Source organism: Balaenoptera physalus (assembly GCF_965194825.1).
Source record: "Balaenoptera physalus genome assembly, chromosome: 9".
Taxonomy (NCBI): domain Eukaryota; kingdom Metazoa; phylum Chordata; class Mammalia; order Artiodactyla; family Balaenopteridae; genus Balaenoptera; species Balaenoptera physalus.
The window spans coordinates 108749110-108772606 of record NC_138888.1 but is presented as its reverse complement, the minus strand read 5'-3'; the positions used below and the strand labels follow the sequence as shown (position 1 = coordinate 108772606).

General features: G+C 45.7%; 1 long non-coding RNA gene across 1 annotated transcript in view; it reads right to left on the bottom strand.

The window, feature by feature from the left end:
* The window catches only part of LOC309667435, a 71387-nt gene extending 51446 nt beyond the window's left edge, over window positions 1-19941 (bottom strand). Inside the window, exon 1 of the long non-coding RNA XR_014267774.1 lies at window positions 19912-19941. This is a non-coding gene — a long non-coding RNA (uncharacterized lncRNA). The remainder of the gene's footprint in view (window positions 1-19911) is intronic.
* Between the last annotated feature and the right edge of the window lie 3556 nt (window positions 19942-23497).

Below are 23497 nucleotides of genomic sequence, written 5' to 3'. Positions count from 1 at the left end.
TTCCATTCCCTTGTCTTCACCCCTGTAATCAGAGTGCTCCATGACCCCTTTCATCACAATGCTCCATGCCCCTGTCATCACAATGCCCCATGAACCCACTCATCACAATGCTCCATGGCCCTTGTCATCACAATGCTCCATGACCCCTGTCGTCACAATGCTCCAGGATCCCTTTATTGTCAATGATCCATGACCCCTTTCATCGCAATGCTCCAGTACCGCTTTCATCACAATGCTCCATGCCCCTTGTCATCACAATGCTCCATGCATTTTTCAGCAAAATGCTCCATGGCCCCTGTAATCACAATGCTCCATGCCGTTATCATGACAATGCTCCAGAACTCTTCTCATCACAATGCTCTAGGGCCCTTGTGATCAAAATGCTCCATGACGCCTTTCATCACAGTGCTCCATTACCATTGTAACCACAATGCTCCTTGCCCCTATCATCACACTGCTCATCGATCACTGTCATCGCAATGATCCATCATCCCTTTAATCACAACGCTCCATGACCCCTGTCATCACAATGTCTCATGACCCCTGTCATCAAAATGCTAAACGATACTTGTCATCACAATGTTCTATGACACCTGTCATCACAATGCTCCATGTCACTTATCATCACAATGCTCCATGACCCCTGTAATCACAGTGCTCCATGACCCATTTCATCACAATGCTCCGTGACCCCTGTCATCACATTGCTCGATGACCAATGTCATCAAAATGCTAAATGGCACTTGTCATCACAATGCTCTATGACCACTGTCATTACTATTCTCCAGGTCCCTTGTCATCACAATGCTCCATGGCCCCTGTAATCACAGTGCTCCATGACCACTTTCATCACAATGCCCAATGACACTTGTCATCACAATGCTCCATGGCCTTTTTCATCACAATGCTCCATGACACCTGTCATCACAATGCTCCCTGGTGCTTTTCATTGCAATGCTCCATGAAATCTTTCATCAAAATGCTCCATGATTTCTTTCATCACAATGATCCTTGGCCCTTTTCATTACAATTCCACATGATCACGTTCATCACAATTCTCCATGATCACTTACATAAAAATGCTCCATGCCCCTGTCCTCACAATGCCCCATGTTACCTGTTTTCAAAATGCTCCATGACCCCTGTCATCACAAGGCTCCATGGCCCTTGTAGTCACAGGGCTCCATGCCCTTGTCATCACGGTGATGCAGAACTCATGTCATCACAATGCTCCAGGACAACTGTCATCACAATGCTCCATGACCCCTGTCATAACAATATTCCATGACACCTGTAATCCCAATGTTCCATGCCCTTGTCATCTCAATGCTCCAGAATCCTTGTCATCATATTGCCCCTTGACCCCTGTAATCACAAAGCTTAATGGCCCTGTCAAAACAATGCTCCATGACCCCAGTCATCACAACGTTTCTTACCTCCGTCATCGCAATGACCCATGAGCCCTGTTATCACAATGCTCCATGACACCTGTCATCACAATGCTCCATGGCTTTTTTCATCACAATACTCCATGACCCCTGTAATCAGAGTGCTCCATGACCCCTTTCATCGCAATGCTCCATGGCCATGACATCACAATGCCCCATGACACGTGTCATCACAATACTACACGGTCCTTGCGATCACAATGCTCCATGAGCCCTGTTATCACAATCTTCCATAACCCTGGTCATCACAATGCTCCCTGATCGCTGTAATCACAATGACTCATGACACCTTTCATTACAATGCTCCAGTACGCCTTGCATCACAATACTCCATGCCCCTTGTCATCAAAATACTCCATGGTGCTTCTCATAATAATGCTCCAAGACAGCTTTCATCACAATGCTCCAAGCCCCTGTCATCACAATGCCCAGTGCCCCCTGTCATCACAATGCTCCCTGCTGATTTTCATTGCAATGCTGCATGACAACTTTCATCACAATGCTCCATGGTCCTTGCCATCACAATGCCACATGACCCTTTCATCACAATGCTCCAGTACGCCTTTCATCACAATGCTCCAATGCCACTGTAATCACAATTCTCCTTTGCCTTGTCATCAAAATACTCCAGAACTCATGTCATCACAATGCTCCATTCACTTGTCATCACAATGCTACATGACCTGTTTCATCACAATGCTCCATGACGCCACTCATCACAATGCCCCATGACCCCTGTAATCACAATGCTGCATGGCCCTTGTCATCACACTACTCCATGAACGCAGTCATCACAATGCTCCATGACGATGTAATCACAATGATCCATGACACCTTTCCTCACAATGCTCCAGTTTGCCTTTTATCACAATGCTCCACACCTCTTGTCATCAAAATGTTAAATGCATTTGTCATCACAATGCTCCATGGTCCCTGTAATCACAATGCTCCATGCCCGTGTCATCCCAATGCTCCATGACAATGTCATCAAAATGCTCTAGGACTCTTGTCATCACAACGGTTCATGGCGCTTCTCATCACAATGCTCCATGACCACTTTCATCACAACGCTCCATAACCCATTTAATCACAATGCTTCATGGCGCTTCTCATCACAATGCCCCATGACCCCTTTCATCACAATTCTCAATGACCACTTTCATCCCAATTCTCCATTTTGCCTGTAATCAGAGTGCTCCATGAAATCGTTCATCACAATGCTCCATGCCCACTGTCATCACAATGTCACATGACCCCTGTCATCACAATGCCCCATGGCCCTTGTCATCACCAATCTCCATGACCCCTGTCATCAAAATGATCCATGACACCTTTTCTCACAATGCTCCAGTACCCCTTTCATCACAATGCACCATGCCCTTGTCATCACAATGCTCCATGGCCCCTGTCATCACAATTCTCCATGACCCCTGTCATAGCAATGATACATGACCCATTTCATCTCAATGCTCCATGACACCTGTCATCCAAATGCTCCATGGCTTTGTCAACACAATGCCCCATGGCCCCTGTAATCAAAGTGCTCCATGACCCGTTTCATCAAAATGCCCCATGACCCCACTCATCACAATGCCCCTTGACCCCTGTAAACGCTATGCTCCATGGCATTCTCATCACAATGCTCCATGAACTCTGTCATCACAATGCTCCATGATCACTGTAATCACAGTGATGCATGACAACTTTCCCAACTATGCTCCAGCACGCCTTTCTTCACAATGCTCCACCCCACTTGTCATCACAGTGCTCAATGCAGTTGTAATCACAATGCTCCATCGCCACTGTAATCACAATTCTCCATGCCCTTGTCATCAAAATACTCCAGAACTCATGTCATTACAATGCTCCATTTCCTTGTCATCACAATTCTCCATGACCCCTCTCATCACAATGTTCCATGGCCATTGTCATCACAATTCTCCATGAACCCTGTCATCACAATGCTCCATGACACTTGTCATCACATTGCTTCATGATCCCTGTCATCACAATGATCCATGACCACTTTCATCACAATGCTCCAGTAGCACATTCATCAGAATGCTCCATGCCCCTTTTTGTCACAATGGTCCGTGCCCTTGTCATAAATTACTCCAGTGCCCCCGTAATCCCAATGATCTATGCCCTTGTCATCACAATGCTCCAGAACTCTTGTCATCACAGTTCACAATACCCCTATCATCACAATGCTCCAGGACTCTTGTCATCACAATGCTCCATGGCACTTTTCATCACAATGCTACATGAGCACATTCATCACAATGCTCTATAACCAATTTGATCACAATGCTCCATGGCCCTTGTCATCACAATGCTCCATGGTCCCTGTAATCACAATGTTCCATGCCCGTTGTCATCCCAATGCTCCAAGCCCTTGTCATCATGATGCTCCAGAACTCTTCTCATCACCATTCTCCATGCTCGTGTCATCACAATGCTCCAGGACTCTTGTCATCACAATGCTCCATGGTGCTTTTCATAACAACACTCCATGGCGCTTTTCATCCCAATGCTCCATGACAATTGTCATCAAATTGCTCCATACCCCTATCATCACAAAGCTCCTTGACCCCTGTCATCGCAATGATCCATGGCCCCTTTCATCACAATGTTCCATTACACCTCTCATCACAATGCTCCATGCCTTTTTCATCACAATGCTCTATGACGCCTGTCATCTCAATGCTCCATGACGCTTGTCATCAAAATGATCCATGATCCCTGTAGTCACAATGATCCATGGCACCTGTAATCACAGTGCTCCATGACCACTTTCATCACATTGCCCAATGCCCCCTGTCATCACAATGCTCCATGGCCTTCGTCATCACAATGCTCCATGACCCCTCTCATCACGATGCTCCATGGCCCCTGTAATCACATTGATCCATGACACTTGTCACCTCTATGCTCCATGGCCCATGTCAGCAAATGCTACCTGGTGCTTTGCATCGCAATGCTCCATGACAACTTTCATCACAATGCTCCATGACCTTTTTCAATACAATGCTCCATGGCACTTGTTGTCACAATGCCACATGTCCCCTTTCATCAAAATGCTCCATGCCCTTGTCATCACAATGCTCAATGGCCCATTTACTCAAAATGCTCCAGTAACACTTTCATCACAATGCTCCCTTCCCTTGTCATCACAATGCCTCGTGTTCCTTTTAATCACAATACTCCATGACCAGTTTCTTCACAATGCTTCATGACCATTCTCATCACAATTCTCCATGGCCCTAACATCACAATGCTCCATGAACACTGTCATCGCAATGATCCATGAACCCATTCATCACAATGCTCCATGACACCTGTCATCACAATGTTCCATGGCCTTTGTCATCACAATGCTCCATGGCCACTGTAATCACAGTGCTCCATGACCAATTTCATCACAGTGCTCCATGACCCCTGTCATCACAATGCCCCATGAACCTGTCATCACAGTGCTCCATGCCCCTTGTCATCACAATGCTCCATGATCCCTATAATCACAATGGTCCATGATTCCTTTCATCCCAATGCTCCAGTACCACTTCCATCACAATGGTCCATGCCCCGCCCCTTGTCACCACAATGCTCTATGCCTTTTTCATCACCATGCCCTATGACGCCTGTCATCTCAATGCTCCATGAGGCTTGTCATCAAAATGATCCATGATTCCTGTAGTCACAATGATCCATGGCACCTGTAATCACAGTGCTCCATGACCACTTTCATCACATTGCCCAATGTCCCCTGTCATCACAATGCTCCATGTCCTTCGCCATCACAATGCTCCATGGCCCCTGTAATCATATTGATCCATTAAAATTGTCACCTCAATGCTCCATGGCCCTTGTCAGCAAATGCTACCTGGTGCTTTTTATCGCAATACTCCATGACAACTTTCATCACAATGCTCCATGATCTTTTTCAATACAATGCTCCATGGCACTTGTTACAATGCCACAGGTCACCTTTCATCACAATGCTCCATGCCCTTTTAATCACTATGCTCAAAGGCCCGTTTACTCAAAATGCTCCAGTAACAATTTCATCACAATGCCTCGTGTTCCCTTTAATCACAATGCTCCATGACCAGTTTCATCACAATGCTTCATGACCACTGTCATCACGATTCTCCATGGCCCTATCATCACAATGCTCCATGACACCTGTCATCACAATGCTCCATGGCCTTTGTCATCACAATGCTCCATGGCTCCTGTCATCACAGTGCTCCACGACCCTTGTCATCACAATGCTCCATGATCCCTATAATCACAATGGTCCATGATCCCTTTCATCCCAATGCTCCAGTACCACTTTCATCACAATGGTCCATGCCCCTTGTCATCACAATGGTCCATGCACTTGTCATCACAATGCTCCATGACCTCTTTCATCGCAATGCTCCATGGCCCTTGTCGTCACAATGCCACACGTCCCCTTTCATCACAATGCTCCATGCGCCTATTATCACCATACTTCATGACGCCTGTCATTGCAATGACCCATGACGCCTTTCATCACAATGCTCCACGGCTTTTTTATCAAAATGCTCCATGGCCCCTGTAATCACAGTGCCCCATGACCCCTTTCATCACGATGCTCCATGACCCTTGTCATCACAATGCTTCTTGGTGCTTTTCATCGCAATGCTCCAAGACAAATTTCATCACAATTCTCCATGTCCCCTGTAATCTCAATGCTCCCTGCCCTTGTCATCACAATGCTCCAGAACACTTCTCATCACAATGCTCCATGACCACTTTCATCACAATTCTCCATGACCACTTTCATCAAAAGTCTCCATAACCCATTTAATCACAATGCTCCATGGCCCTTGTCATTACAATGCCCCATGACCCCGGTCATCACAATGCTCCATGGCCTTTCTCATCACAATGCTCCATGACCCTTGTCATCACAATGCTCCAGGATTCCTGTATTGTCAATGATCCATGACCCCTTTCATCGTAATGCTCCAGTACCACTTTCATCACAATGCTCCATGCCCCTTGTCATCACAATGCTCCATGCACTTTTCATCAAAATGCTCCATGGACCCTGTAATCACAATGCTCCATGCCGTTATCATGACAATGCTCCAGAACTCTTGTCATCACAATGCTCTAGGGCCCTTGTGATCAAAATGCTCCATGACGCCTTTCATCACAGTGCTCCATTACCATTGTCACCACAATGCTCCATGCCCCTATCATCACACTGCTCATCGATCACTGTCATCGCAATGATCCATGATCCCTTTAATCAAAACGCTCCATGACCCCTGTCATCACAATGTCTCATGACAACTGTCATCAAAATGCTAAACGATACTTGTCATCACAATGTTCTATGACACCTGTCATCACAATGCTCCATGTCACTTATCATCACAATGCTCCATGACCCCTGTAATCACAGTACTCCATGACCCATTTCATCACAATGCTCCTTGACCCCTGTCATCACATTGGTCGATGACCAATGTCGTCAAAATGCTAAATGGCACTTGTCATCACAATGCTCTATGATCCCTGTCATTACTATGCTCCAGGTACCTTGTCATCACAATGCTCCATGGCCCCTGTAATCACAGTGCTCCATGACCACTTTCATCACAATGCCCAATGCAACTTGTCATCACAAGGCTCCATGGCCTTTTTCATTACAATGCTCCAGTACGCCTTGCATCACAATACTCCATGCCCCTTGTCATCAAAATACTCCATGGTGCTTTTCATAACAATGCTCCAAGACAGCTTTCATCACAATGCTTCAAGCCCCTGTCATCACAATGCCCAGTGCCCCCTGTCATCACAATGCTCCCTGCTGAATTTCATTGCAATGCTGCATGACAACTTTCATCACAATGCTCCATGGACCTTGCCATCACAATGCCACATGTCCCATTTCATCACAATGCTACATGACCCCTTTAATCACAATGCTCCAGTACCCCTTTCATCACAATGCTCCATGGCCCCTGTAATCCCAATTCTCCATTGCCTTGTCATCAAAATACTCCAGAACTCATGTCATCACAATGCTCCATTCACTTGTCATCACAATGCTACATGACCTGTTTCATCACAATGCTCCATGACGCCACTCATCACAATGCCCCATAAACCCTGTAATCACAATGCTCCATGGCCCTTGTCATCACACTACTCCATGAAAGCTGTCATCACAATGCTCCATGACGAGGTAATCACAATGATCCATGACACCTTTCCTCACAATGCTGCAGTTCGCCTTTTATCACAATGCTCCACAAACCTTGTCCTCAAAATGTTCAATGCATTTGTCATCACAATGCTCCATGGTGCTTGTAATCACAATGCTCCATGCCCGTGTCATCCCAATGCTCCATGACAATGTTATCAAAATGCTCTAGGACTCTTCTCATCACAACAGTTCATGGCGCTTATCATCACAATGCTCCATGACCACTTTCATCACAATTCTCCATGACCACTTTCATCACAATTCTCCATATTGCCTGTAATCACAGTGCTCCATGAACCCATTCATCACAATGCTCCATGCCCACTGTCATCACAATGCCCCATGGCCCTTGTTATCACCAATCTCCATGACCCTTGTCATCAAAATGATCCATGACACCTTTCCTCATAATCCTCCAGTACCCCTTTCATTACAATGCATCATGCCCTTGTCATCACAATGCTCCATGGCCCCTGTAATCACAATTCTCCATGACCCCTGTCATGGCAATGATACATGACCCGTTTCATCTAAATGCTCCATGACACCTCTCATCCAAATGCTCCATGGCTTTCTCAACACAATGCTCCATGGCACCTGTAATCAAAGTGCTCCATGACCCGTTTCATCAAAATGCTCCATGACCCCACTCATCACAATGCCCCTTGACCCCTGTAATCACAATGCTCCATGGCATTCTCATCACAATGCTCCATGAACTCTGTCATCACAATGCTCCATGATCACTGTAATCACAGTGATGCATGACAACTTTCCCAACAATGCTCCAGCAGGCCTTTCTTCACAATGCTCCATGCCACTTGTCATCACAGTGCTCAATGCAGTTGTAATCACAATGCTCCATGCCCTTGTCATCAAAATACTACAGAACTCACGTCAGTAAAATGCTCCATTCCCTTGTCCTCACAATGCTCCATGACCCCTGTCTTCACAATGTTCCATGGCCCTTGTCATCACAATTATCCATGACCCCTGTCATCACAATGCTCCATGACCCTTGTCATCACAATGCTTCATGATCCCTGTCATCACAATGATCCATGACCCCTTTCATCACAATGCTGCAATACCACTTTCATCAGAATGCTCCATGCCCCTTGTTGTCAAAATGGTCCATGCCCATCTCATAAATTACTCCATGGCCCCCGTAATCCCAATGATCTATGCCATTGTCATCACAATGCTCCAAAACTCTTGTCATCACAATTCACAATACCCGTGTCATCACAATGCTCCATGAAAATGTCATCACAATGCTCCAGGGCTCTTGTCATCACAATGCTCCACGGCACTTTTCATCACAATGCTCCATGACCACATTCATCACATAACTCCATAATCAATTTGATCACAATGCTCCATGGCCCCTGTCATCACAATGCTCCATGGTCCATGTAATCACAATGCTCCATGCCCGTTGTCATCCCAATGCTCTAAGCCCTTGTCATCATAATGCACCAGAACTCTTCTCATCACCATTCTCCATGCTCGTGTCATCACAATGCTCCAGGACTCTTGTCATCACAATGCTCCATGGTGCTTTTCGTAACAACGCTCCATGGTGCTTTTCATCACAATGCTCCATGACAATTGTCATCAAATTGCTCCATACGCCTATCATCACATAGCAACTTGACCCCTGTCATCGCAATGATCCATGACCCCTTTCATCACAATGTTCCACGACACCTCTCATCACAATTCTCCATGCCTTTTTCATCACAATGCTCTATGACGCCTGTCATCTCAATGCTCCATGAGGCTTGTTATCAAAATGATCCATGATCCCTGTAGTCACAATGATCCATGGCACCTGTAACCACAGTGCTCCATGACCACTTTCATCACATTGCCCAATGCCCCTGTCATCACAATGCTCCATGGCCTTCGTCATCACAATTCTCCATGACCCCTGTCATCACAATGCTCCATGAACCCTCTCATCACGATGCTCCATGGCCCCTGTAATCACATTGATCCATGACACTTGTCACCTCAATGCTCCATGGCCCATGTCAGCAAATGCTACCTGTTGATTTTCATCGCAAGGCTCCATGACAACTTTAATCACAATGCTCCATGACCTTTTTCAATACAATGCTCCATGGCACTTTTTGTCACAATGCCACATGTCCCCTTTCATCACAATGCTCTAAGCCCTTGTCATCACAATGCTCAATGGCCCGTTTACTCAAAATGCTCCAGTAACACTTTCATCACAATGCTCCCTGCCCTTGTCATCACAATGCCTCGTGTTCCCTTTAATCACAATACTCCATGACCAGTTTCTTCACAATGCTTCATGACCATTGTCATCACAATTCTCCATGGCCCTATCATCACAAAGCTCCATGAACCCTGCCATCGCAAGTATCCATGAACCCATCCATCACAATGCTCCATGACACCTGTCATCACAATGCTCCATGACTACTTTCATCAAAAGTCTCCATAACCCATTTAATCACAATGCTCTAGGGCCCTTGTCATCACAATGCCCCATGACCCCGGTCATCACAATGCTCCATGGCCCTTCTCATCACAATGCTCCATGACACTTGTCATCATAATGCTGCAGGATCGCTGTATTGTCAATGATCCATGACCCCTTTCATCGCAATGCTCCAGTACCGCTTTCATCACAATGCTCCATGCCCCTTGTCATCACAATGCTCCATGCACTTTTCATCAAAATGTTCCATGGCCCCTGTAATCACAATGCTCCATGCCGTTATCATGACAATGCTCCAGAACTCTTGTCATCACAATGCTCTAGGGCCCTTGTGATCAAAATGCTCCATGACGCCTTTCATCACAGTGCTCCATTACCATTGTCACCACAATGCTCCATGCCCCTATCATCACACTGCTCATCGATCACTGTCATCGCAATGATCCATGATCCCTTTAATCACAACGCTTCATGACCCCTGTCATCACAATGTCTCATGACACCTGTCATCAAAATGCTAAACGATACTTGTCATCACAATGTTCTATGACACCTGTCATCACAATGCTCCATGTCACTTTTCATCATAATGCTCCATGACCCCTGTAATCACAGTGCTTCATGACCACTTTCATCACAATACCCAGTGACACTTGTCATCACAATGCTCCATGTTCTTTTTCATCACAATGCTCCATGACACCTGTCATCACAATGCTCCATGACCCTTGTTATCACAATGCTCCCTGGTGCTCTTCATTGCAATATTCCATGAAATCTTTCATCAAAATGCTCCATGATTTCTTTCATCCCTATGATCCATGGCCCTTTTCAGTATAATTCCACATGATCACGTTCATCACAATTCTCCATGATCACTTACATAAAAATGCTCCATGCCCCTGTCCTCACAATGCCCCATGATACCTGTTTTCAAAATGCTCCATGACCCCTGTCATCACAAGGCTCCATGGCCCTTGAAGTCACAGGGCTCCATGCCCTTGTCATCACGGTGCTGCAGAATTCATGTCATCACAATGCTCCATGACAACTGTCATCACAATGCCCCATGACCCATTTCATCACAATGTTCCATCGCCCCTGTCATCAAAGTGCTCCATGACCCCTGTCATAACAATATTCCATGACACCTGTAATCACAATGTTCCATGCCCTTGTCATCTCAATGCTCCAGAATCCTTGTCATCACATTGCCCCATGACCCCTGTAATCACAATGCTTAATGGACCTGTCAAAACAATGCTCCATGACCCCAGTCATCACAACGTTCCTTACACCCGTCATCGCAATGACCCATGAGCCCTGTTATCACAATGCTCCATGACACCTGTCATCACAATGCTCCATGGCTTTTTTCATCACAATACTCCATGACCTGTGTAATCAGAGTGCTCCATGACACCTTTCATCACAATGCTCCATGCCCCATGACACCTGTCATCACAATACTACATGGTCCTTGTGATCACAATGCTCCATGAGCCCTGTTATCACAATGTTCCGTAACCCTGGTCATCACAATGCTCCATGATCGCTGTAATCACAATGACTCATGACACCTTTCATTTCAATGCTCCAGTACGCCTTACATCACAATACTCCATGCCCCTTGTCATCAAAATACTCCATGGTGCTTTTCATAACAATGCTCCAAGACAGCTTTCATCACAATGCTCCAAGCCCCTGTCATCACAATGCCCAGTGCCGCCTGTCCTCACAATTCTCCCTGCTGATTTTCATTGCAATGGTGCATGACAACTTTCATCACAATGCTCCATGGACCTTGCCATCACAATGCCACATGTCCCATTTCATCACAATGCTACATGACCCCTTTCATCACAATGCTCCAGTACGCCTTTCATCACAATGCTCCATGGCCCCTGTAATCACAATTCTCCATTGACTTGTCCTCAAAATACTCCAGAACTCATGTCATCACAATGCTCCATTCACTTGTCATCACAATGCTACATGACCTGTTTCATCACAATGCTCCATGACGCCACTCATCACAATGCCCCATAACCCCTGTAATCACAATGCTCCATGGCCCTTGTCAACACAATACTCCATGAACGCTGTCATCACAATGCTCCATGACGATGTAATCACAATGATTCATGACACCTTTCCTCACAATGCTCCAGTTCGCCTTTTATCACAATGCTCCACACCCCTTGTCATCAAAATGTTCAATGCATTTGGCATCACAATGCACCATGGTCCCTGTAATCACAATGCTCGATGCCCGTGTCATCCCAATGCTCCATGACAATGTCATCAAAATGCTCTAGGACTCTTGTCATCATAACGGTTCACGGCGCTTATCATCACAATGCTCCATGATCACTTTCATCACAACGCTCCATAACCCATTTAATCAGAATGCTCCATGGCTTCTGTCATCACAATGCCCCATGACCCCTGTCATCACAATTCTCCATGACCCCTGTCAGCACAATGATACATGACCCGTTTCATCTCAATGCTCCATGACACCTGTCATCCAAATGCTCCATGGCTTTGTCAACACAATGCTCCATAGCCCCTGTAATCACAGTGCTCCATGACCCGTTTCATCAAAATGCTCCATGACCCCACTGATCACAATGTCCCTTGACCCTTGTAATCACAGTGCTCCATGGCATTCTCATCACAATGCTCCATGATCACTGTAATCACAGTGATGCATGAAAACTTTCCCAACTATGCTCCAGGACGCCTTTCTTCACAATGCTCCACGCCACTTGTCATCACAGTGCTCAATGCAGTTGCAATCACAATGCTCCATGGCCACTGTAATCACAATTCTCCATGCCCTTGTCATCAAAATACTCCAGAACTCATGTCATTACAATGCTCCATTCCCTTGTCTTCACAATGCTCCATTACCCCTGTCATCACAATGTTCCGTGGCCCTTGTCATCACAATTCTCCATGAACCCTGTCATCACAATGCTCCATGACCCTTTTTATCACAATGCTTCATGATCCCTGTCATCACAATGATCCCTGACGACTTTCATCACAATGCTCCAGTACCACATTCATCAGAATTCTCCATGCCCCTTTTTGTCACAATGGTCCATGCCCTTGTCATAAATTACTCAATGGCCCCCGTAATCCCAATGATCTATGCCCTTGTCCTCACAAAGCTCCAGAACTCTTCTCATCACAATTCACAATACCCGTGTCATCACAATGCTCCAGGACTCTTGTCATCACAATGCTCCATGGCACTTTTCATCACAATGCTCCATGACCACATTCATCACAACGCTCCATAACCAATTTGATCACAATGCTACATGGCCCTTGTCATCACAATGCTCCATGGTCCCTGTAATCACAATGCTCCATGCCGGTTGTCTTCCCAATAATCTAAGCCCTTGTCATCCTGATGCTCCAGAACTCTTCTCATGACCATTCTCCATGCTCGTGTCTTCACAGTGCTTCAGGACTCTTGTCATCACAATGCTCCATGGTGCTTTTCGTAACAACGCTCCATGGTGCTTTTCATCCCAATGCTCCATGACAATTGTCATCAAATTGCTCCATACCCCTATCATCACAAAGCTCCTTGACCCCTGTCATCGCAATGATCCATGACCCCTTTCATCACAATGCTCCATGACACCTGTCATCACAATGCTCCATGCCTTTTTCATCACAATGCTCTATGATGCCTGTCATCTCAATGTTCCATGACGCTTGTCATCAAAATGATCCATGATCCCTGTAGTCACAATGATCCATGGCACCTGTAATCACAGTGCTCCATGACCATTTCATCACATTGCCGAATGCCCCCTGTCATCACAATGCTCCATGGCCTTCGTCATCACAATGCTCCATGACACCTGTCATCACAATGCTCCATGACCCCTCTCATCACGATGATCCATGGCCCCTGTAATCACATTGATCCATGACACTTGTCACCTCTATGCTCCATGGCCCATGTCAGCAAATGCTACCTGGTGCTTTTCATCGCAATGCTCCATGACAACTTTCATCACAATGCTCCATGACCTTTTTCAATACAATGCTCCATGGCACTTGTTGTCACAATGCCACATGTCCCCTTTCATCACAATGCTCCATGCCCTTGTCATCACAATGCTCAATGGCCCGTTTACTCAAAATGCTCCAGTAACACTTTCATCACAATGCTCCCTTCCCTTGTCATCACAATGCCTCGTGTTCCTTTTAATCACAATACTCCATGACCAGTTTCTTCACAATGCTTCATGACCATTCTCATCACAATTCTCCATGGCCCTATCATCACAATGCTCCATGAACACTGTCATCGCAATTATCCATGAACCCATTCATCACAATGCTCCATGACACCTGTCATCACAATGCTCCATTGCCCCTGTAATCACAGTGCTCCATGACCCGTTTCATCCCAATGCTCCATGACCCCTGTCATCACAATGCCCCATGACCCTGTCATCACAGTGCTCCATGCCCCTTGTCATCACAATGCTCCATGATCCCTATAATCACAAAGGTACATGATTCCTTTTTCCCAATGCTCCAGTACCACTTCCATCACAATGGTCCATGCCCCGACCCTCGTCACCACAATGCTCCATGCCTTTTTCATCACAATGCTCTATGATGCCTGTCATCTCAATGCTCCATGATGCTTCTCATCAAAATGATCCATGATCCCTGTAGTCACAATGATCCATGGCACCTGTAATCACAGTGCTCCATGACCACTTTCATCACATTGCCCAATGCCCCCTGTCATCCCAATGCTCCATCGCCTTCGTCATCACAATGCTCCATGACCCCTGTCATCACAATGCTCCATGACCCCTCTCATCACGATGCTCCATGGCCCCTGTAATCATATTGATCCATTACAATTGTCATCTCAATGCTCCATGGACCTTGTCAGCAAATGCTACCTGGTGCTTTTCATCGCAATGCTCCATGACAACTTTCATCACAATGCTCCATGACCTTTTTCAATACAATGCTCCATGGCACTTGTCACAATGCCACATGTCACCTTTCATCACAATGCTCCATGCCCTTTTAATCACTATGCTCAATGGCCCGTTTACTCAAAGTGCTCCAGTAACACTTTCATCACAATGCCTCGTGTTCCCTTTAATCAAAATGCACCATGACCAGTTTCATCACAATGCTTCATGACCATTGTCATCACGATTCTCCATGGCCCTATCATCACAATGCTCCATGAAACCTGTCATCACAATGCTCCATGGCCTTTGTCATCACAATGCTCCATGGCCCCTGTTATCACAGTGCTCCATGACCCCTTTCATCACGATGCTCCATGACCCTTGTCATCACAATGCTTCTTGGTGCTTTTCATTGCAATGCTCCAAGACAAATTTCATCACAATTCTCCATGGCCCCTGTAATCTCAATGCTCCCTGCCCTTGTCATCACAATGCTCCAGAACACTTCTCATCACAATTCTCCATGCTGGTGTCAAACCAAATCTCCATGACAATGTCATCAAAATGCTTCAGGACTCTTGTCATCACAATGCTCCTTGGCGCTTTTCATCACAATGCTCCATAACCACTTTCATCACAATGCTCTATAACACATTTAATCACAATGCTTCATGGTCCTTGTCATCACAATACCCCATGACCCCGTTCATCACAATGCTCCATGGCTTTGTCATCACAATGCCCCATGTCGCTTGTAATCAAAGTTTTCCATGACCCCTGTCATCAAAATGATCCATGACACCTTTCCTAGCAATGCTCCAGTACCCCTTCATCACAACGCTCCATGCCACTTGTCATCAATAGGCACCATGCCTTTGTCATCACATTGCTCCATAACCCATTTCATCACAAGGCTCCATGAAATATGTCATCACAATGTTCCATTCCCTTGTCATCACAATGCTCCATGACAACTTTCATCACAATGCTCCATTCCCTTGTCATCACAATGCTCCATGACCACTTTCATCAAAAGTCTCCATAACCCATTTAATCACAATGCTCCATGGCCCTTGTCATTACAATGCCCCATGCACCCTTTCATCACAATGCTCCATGACACCTGTCATCACAATGCCCCATGACCCCGGTCATCACAATGCTCCATGGCCCTTCTCATCACAATGCTCCATGACCCTTGTCATCATAATGCTGCAGGATCCCTGTATTGTCAATGATCCATGACCCCTTTCATCGCAATGCTCCAGAACCGCTTTCATCACAATGCTCCAGTACCGCTTTCATCACAATGCTCCATGCCCCTTGTCATCACAATGCTCCATGTACTTTTCATCAAAATGTTCCATGGCCCCTGTAATCACAATGCTCCATGCCGTTATCATGAGAATGCTCCAGAACTCTTGTCATCACAATGCTCTAGGGCCCTGGTTATCAAAATGCTCCATGACGCCTTTCATCACAGTGCTCCATTACCATTGTCACCACAATGCTCCATGCCCCTATCATCACACTGCTCATCGATCACTGTCATCGCAATGATCCATGATCCCTTTAATCACAACGCTTCATGACCCCTGTCATCACAATGTCTCATGACCCCTGTCATCAAAATGCTAAACGATACTTGTCATCACAATGTTCTATGACACCTGTCATCACAATGCTCCATGTCACTTATCATCATAATGCTCCATGACCCCTGTAATCACAGTGCTCCATGACCACTTTCATCACAATACCCAGTGACACTTGTCATCACAATGCTCCATGTTCTTTTTCATCACAATGCTCCATGACACCTGTCATCACAATGCTCCATGACCCTTGTTATCACAATGCTCCCTGGTGCTCTTCATTGCAATATTCCATGAAATCTTTCATCAAAATGCTCCATGATTTCTTTCATCCCAATGATCCATGGCCCTTGTCAGTATAATTCCACATGATCACGTTCATCACAATTCTCCATGATCACTTACATAAAAATGCTCCATGCCCCTGTCCTCACAATGCCCCATGATACCTGTTTTCAAAATGCTCCATGACCCCTGTCATCACAAGGCTCCATGGCCCTTGAAGTCACAGGGCTCCATGCCCTTGTCATCACGGTGCTGCAGAATTCATGTCATCACAATGCCCCATGACCCATTTCATCACAATGTTCCATCGCCCCTGTCATCAAAGTGCTCCATGACCCCTGTCATAACAATATTCCATGACACCTGTAATCCCAATGTTCCATGCCCCTTGTCATCACAATGCTCCATGCACTTTTCATCAAAATGCTCCATGGCCCCTGTAATCTCAATGCTCCATGCCGTTATCATGACAATGCTCCAGATCTCTTGTCATCATAATGCTCTAGGGCCCTTGTGATCAAAATGCTCCATGACGCCTTTCATCACTATGCTCCATTACCATTGTCACCACAATGCTCCATGCCCCTATCATCACACTGCTCATCGATCACTGTCATCGCAATGATCCATGATCCCTTTAATCACAACGCTCCATGACCCCATTCATCACAATGTCTCATGAACCCTGTCATCAAAATGCTAAACGATACTTGTCATCACAATGTTCTATGACACCTGTCATCACAATGCTCCATGTCACTTATCATCACAATGCTCCATGACCCCTGTAATCACAGTGCTCCATGACCCTTTTCATCACAATGCTCCATGGCCCCTGTAATCACAGTGCTCCATGACCACTTTCATCACAATGCCCAATGTCACTTGTCATCACAATGCTCCAGGACCTTTTTCATTACAATGATTCAGTACGCCTTGCATCACAATACACCATGCCCCTTGTCATCAAAATCCTCCATGGTGCTTTTCATAACAATGCTCCAAGACAGCTTTCATCACAATGCTCCAAGCCCCTGTCATCACAATGCCCAGTGCCCCTGTCATCACAATGCTCCCTGCTGATTTTCATTGCAATGGTGCATGACAATTTTCATCACAATGCTCCATGGACCTTGCCATCACAATGCCACATGTCCCGTTTCATCACAATATTCCATCGCCCTTGTCATCACAATTCTCCATGAACCCTGTCATCACAATGCTCCATGACCCTTTTCATCACAATGCTTCATGATCCCTGTCATCACAATGATCCATGACCCCTTTCATCAGAATGCTCCAGTACCACATTCATCAGAATGCTCCATGCCCCTTTTTGTCACAATGGTCCGTGCCGTTGTCATAAATTACTCCATGGCCCCCGTAATCCCAATGATCTATGTCCTTGTCATCACAATGCTCCAGAACACTTGTCATCACAATTCACAATACCCGTGTCATCACAATGCTCCAGGACTCTTGTCATCACAATGCTCCATGGTGCTTTTCGTAACAACGCTCCATGGCGCTTTTCATACCAATGCTCAATGACAATTGTCATCAAATTGCTCCATACCCCTATCATCACAAAGCTCCTTGCCCCCTGTCATCGCAATGATCCATGACCCATTTCATCACAATGCTCCATGAAACCTTTCATCACAATTCTCCATGCCTTTTTCATCACAATGCTCTATGATGCCTGTCATCTCAATGCTCCATGATGCTTCTCATCAAAATGATCCATGATCCCTGTAGTCACAATGATCCATGGCACCTGTAATCACAGTGCTCCATGAACACTTTCATCACATTGCCCAATGCCCCCTGTCATCACAATGCTCCATGGCCTTCGTCATCACAATGCTGCATGACACCTGTCATCACAATGCAACATGACCCCTCTCATCACGATGCTCCATGGCCCCTCTAATCATATTGATCCATTACAATTGTCACCTCAATGCTCCATGCCCCTTGTCATCAAAATACTCCATGGTGCTTTTCATAACAATGCTCCAAGAAAGCTTTCATCACAATGCTCCAAGCCCCTTTCATCACAATGCCCAGTGCCCCCTGTCATCACAATTCTCCCTGCTGATTTTCATTGCAATGCTGCATGGCAACTTTCATCACAATGCTCCATGGACCTTGCCATCACAATGCCACATGACCCCTTTCATCACAATGCTCCAGTACGCCTTTCTTCACAATGCTCCATGGCCCCTGTAATCACAATTCTCCATTGCCTTGTCATCAAAATACTCCAGAACTCATGTCATTACAATGCTCCATGCACTTGTCATCACAATGCTACATGACCTGTTTCATCACAATGCTCCATGACGCCACTCATCACAATGCCCCATAACCCCTGTAATCACAATGCTCCATGGCCCTTGTCATCACACTACTGCATGAACGCTGTCATCACAATGCTCCCTGACGGTGTAATCACAATGATCCTTGACACCTTTCCTCACAATGCTCTAGTTCGCCTTTTATCACAATGCTCCACACCCCTTGTCATCAAAATGTTCAATGCATTTGTCATCACAATGCTCCATGGTCCCTGTAATCACAAAGCTCCATGCCCATGTCATCCCAGTGCTCCATGGCAATGTCATCAAAATGCTCTAGGACTCTTGTCATCACAACGGTTCACGGCGCTTATCATCACAATGCTCCATGACCACTTTCATCACAACGCTCCATAACCCATTTAATCACAATGCTCCATGGCCCTTGTCATCACAATGCCCCATGACCCCTGTCATCACAATTCTTCATGAGCACTTTCATCACAATTCTCCATATTGCCTGTAATCACAGTGCTCCATGAACCCGTTCCTCACAATGTTCCATGCCCACTGTCATCACAATGTCACATGACCCCTGTCATCAAAATGCACCATGGCCCTTGTCATCACCAATCTCCATGACCCCTGTCATCAAAATGATCCATGACACGTTTCCTCACAATTCTCCAGTACCCCTTTCATCACAATGCACCATGCCCTTGTCATCACAATGCTCCATGGCCCCTGTCATCACAATTCTCCATGACCCCTGTCACCGCAATGATACATGATCCGTTTCATCTCAATGCTCCATGACACCTGTCATCCAAATGCTCCATGGGTTTGTCAACACAATGCTCCATGGCCCCTGTAATCACAGTGCTCCATGACCCGTTTCATCAAAATGCTCCATGACCCCACTCATCACAATGCCCCTTGACCCCTGTAATCACAATGCTCCATGGCATTCTCATCACAATGCTCCATGAACTCTGTCATCATAATGCTCCATGATCACTGTAATGACAGTGATGCATGACAACTTTCCCAACAATGATCCAGCACGCCTTTCTTCACAATGCTCCATGCCACTTGTCATCACAGTGCTAAATGCAGTTGTAATCACAATGCTCCATGGCCACTGTAATCACAATTCTCCATGCCCTTGTCATCAAAATACTCCAGAACTCATGTCATTACAATGCTCCATTCCCTTGTCATCAAAATGCTCCATGACCCCTGTCATCAAAAGGCTCCATGGCTTTTTTCATCACAATATTCCATGACCCCTGTAATCAGAGTGTTCCATGACCCCTTTCATCACAATGCTCCATGCCCATGACATCACAATGCCCCATGACACCTCTCATCACAATACTACATGGTCCTTGTGATCACAATGCTCCATGAGTCCTGTTATCACAATGTTCCATAACCCTGGTCATCACAATGCTCCATGATCGCTGTAATCACAATGACCCATGACACCTTTCATTACAATGCTCCAGTACGCCTTGCATCGCAATACTCCATGCCCCTTGTCATCAAAATACTCCATGGTGCGTTTCATAACAATGCTCCAAGACAGCTTTCATCACAATGCTCCAAGCCCCTGTCATCACAATTCCCAGTGCCCCCTGGCATCACAATGCTCCCTGCTATTTTTCATTGCAATGCTGCATGACAACTTTCATCACAATGCTCCATGGACCTTGCCATCACAATGCCACATGTCCCATTTCATCACAATGCTACATGACCCCTTTCATCACAATGTTCCTGTACGCCTTTCATCACAATGCTCCATGGCCCCTGTAATCACAATTCTCCATTGCCTTGTAAACAAAATACTCCAGAACTCACGTCATCACAATGCTCCATTCACTTGTCATCACAATGCTACATGACCTTTTTCATCACAATGCCCCATGACGCCACTCATCACAATGCCCAATATCCCCTGTAATCACAATGGTCCATGGCCCTTGTCATCACACTACATCATGAACGCTGCCATCACAATGCTCCATGATGATGTAATCACAATGATCCATGACACCTTTCCTCACAATGCTCCAGTTCGCCTTTTATCACAATGCTCTACACCCCTTGTCATCAAAATGTTCAATGCATTTGTCATAACAATGCTCCATGTTCCCTGTAATCACAATGCTCCATGCCCGTGTCATCACAATGCTCCATGACAATGTCATCAAAATGCTCTAGGACTCTTGTCATCACAACGGTTCATGGTGCTTATCATCACAATGCTCCATGACCACTTTCATCACAATGCTCTATAACACATTTAATCACAATGCTCCATGGCCCTTGTCGTCAAAATGCCCCATGACCCCTTTCATCACAATTCTCCATGACCACTTTCATCACAATTCTCCATATTGCATGTAATCACAGTGCTCCATGAACCAGTTCATCACAATGCTCCATGCCCACTGTCATCACAATGTCACATGACCCCTGTCATCACAATGCACCATGCCCTTGTCATCACAATGCTCCATGGCCCCTGTCATCACAATTCTCCATGACCACTGTCAGCGCAATGATACATGACCCGTTTCATCTCAATGCTCCATGACACCTGTCATCCAAATGCTCCATGGCTTTGTCAACACAATGCTCCATGGCCCCTGTAATCACAGTGCTCCATGACCCGTTTCATCAAAATGCTCCATGACCCCACTCATCACAATGCCCCTTGACCCCTGTAATCACAATGCTCCATGGCATTCTCATCACAGTGCTCCATGAACTCTGTCATCACAATGCTCCATGATCACTGTAATCACAGTGAGGCATGACAACTTTCCCAACAATGCTCCAGCACGCCTTTCTTCACCATGCTCCATGCCACTTGTCATCGCAGTATTCAATGCAGTTGTAATCACAATGCTCCATGGCCACTGTAATCACAATTCTCCATGCCCTTGTCATCAAAATACTCCAGAACTCATGTCATTACAATGCTCCATTACCTTGTCATCACAATGCTCCATGACCCCTGTCATCAGAATGTTCCATGGCCCTTGTCATCACAATTCTCCATGACCCTTGTCATCACAATGCTCCATGACCCTTCTCATCACAATGCTTCATGATCCCTGTCATCACAGGGATCCATGACCCCTCTCATCACAATGCTCCAGTGCCACTTTCATCAGAATGCTCCATGCCCCTTGTTGTCACAATGGTCCATGCCCTTGTCATAAATTATTCCATGGCCCCTGTAATCCCAATGCTCTATGCCCTTGTAATCCCAATGTTCCAGAACACTTGTCATCACAATTCACAATACCCGTGTCATCACAATGCTCCATGAAAATGTCATCACAATGCTCCAGGACTCTTGTCATCACAGTGCTCCATGGCACTTTTCATCACAATGCTCCATGACCACATTCATCACAACATTCCATAACCAATTTGATCACAATTCTCCATGGTCATTGTCATCACAATGCTCCATGGTCCCTGTAATCACAATGTTCCATGCCCGTTGTTATCCCAATGCTCCAAGCCCTTGTCATCATAACGCTCCAGAACTCTTCTCATCACCATTCTCCATTCTCGTGTCATCACAATGCTCCAGGACTCATGTCATCACAATGCTCCATGGTGCTTTTCGTAACAACACTCCATGGCGCTTTTCATCACAATGCTCCATGACAATTGTCATCAAATTGCTCCATACCCCTATCATCACAAAGCTCCTTGATCCCTTTCATCGCAATGATCCATGGCCCCTTTCATCACAATGCTCCATGCACTTTTCGTCAAAATGCTCCATGGCCCCTGTAATCACAATACTCCATGCCGTTATCATGATAAAACTCCAGAACTCTTGTCATCACAATGCTCTAGGGCCCTTGTGATCAAAATGCTCCATGACGCCTTTCATCACAGTGCTCCATTACCATTGTCACCACAATGCTCCATGCCCCTATCATCACACTGCTCATCGATCACTGTCATCGCAATGACCCATGATCCCTTTAATCACAATGCTCCATGACCCCTGTCATCACAATGTCTCATGACACCTGTCATCAAAATGCTAAACGATACTTGTCATCACAATGTTCTCTGACACCTGTCATCACAATGCTCCATGTCACTTATCATCACAATGTTCCATGACCCCTGTAATCACAGTCC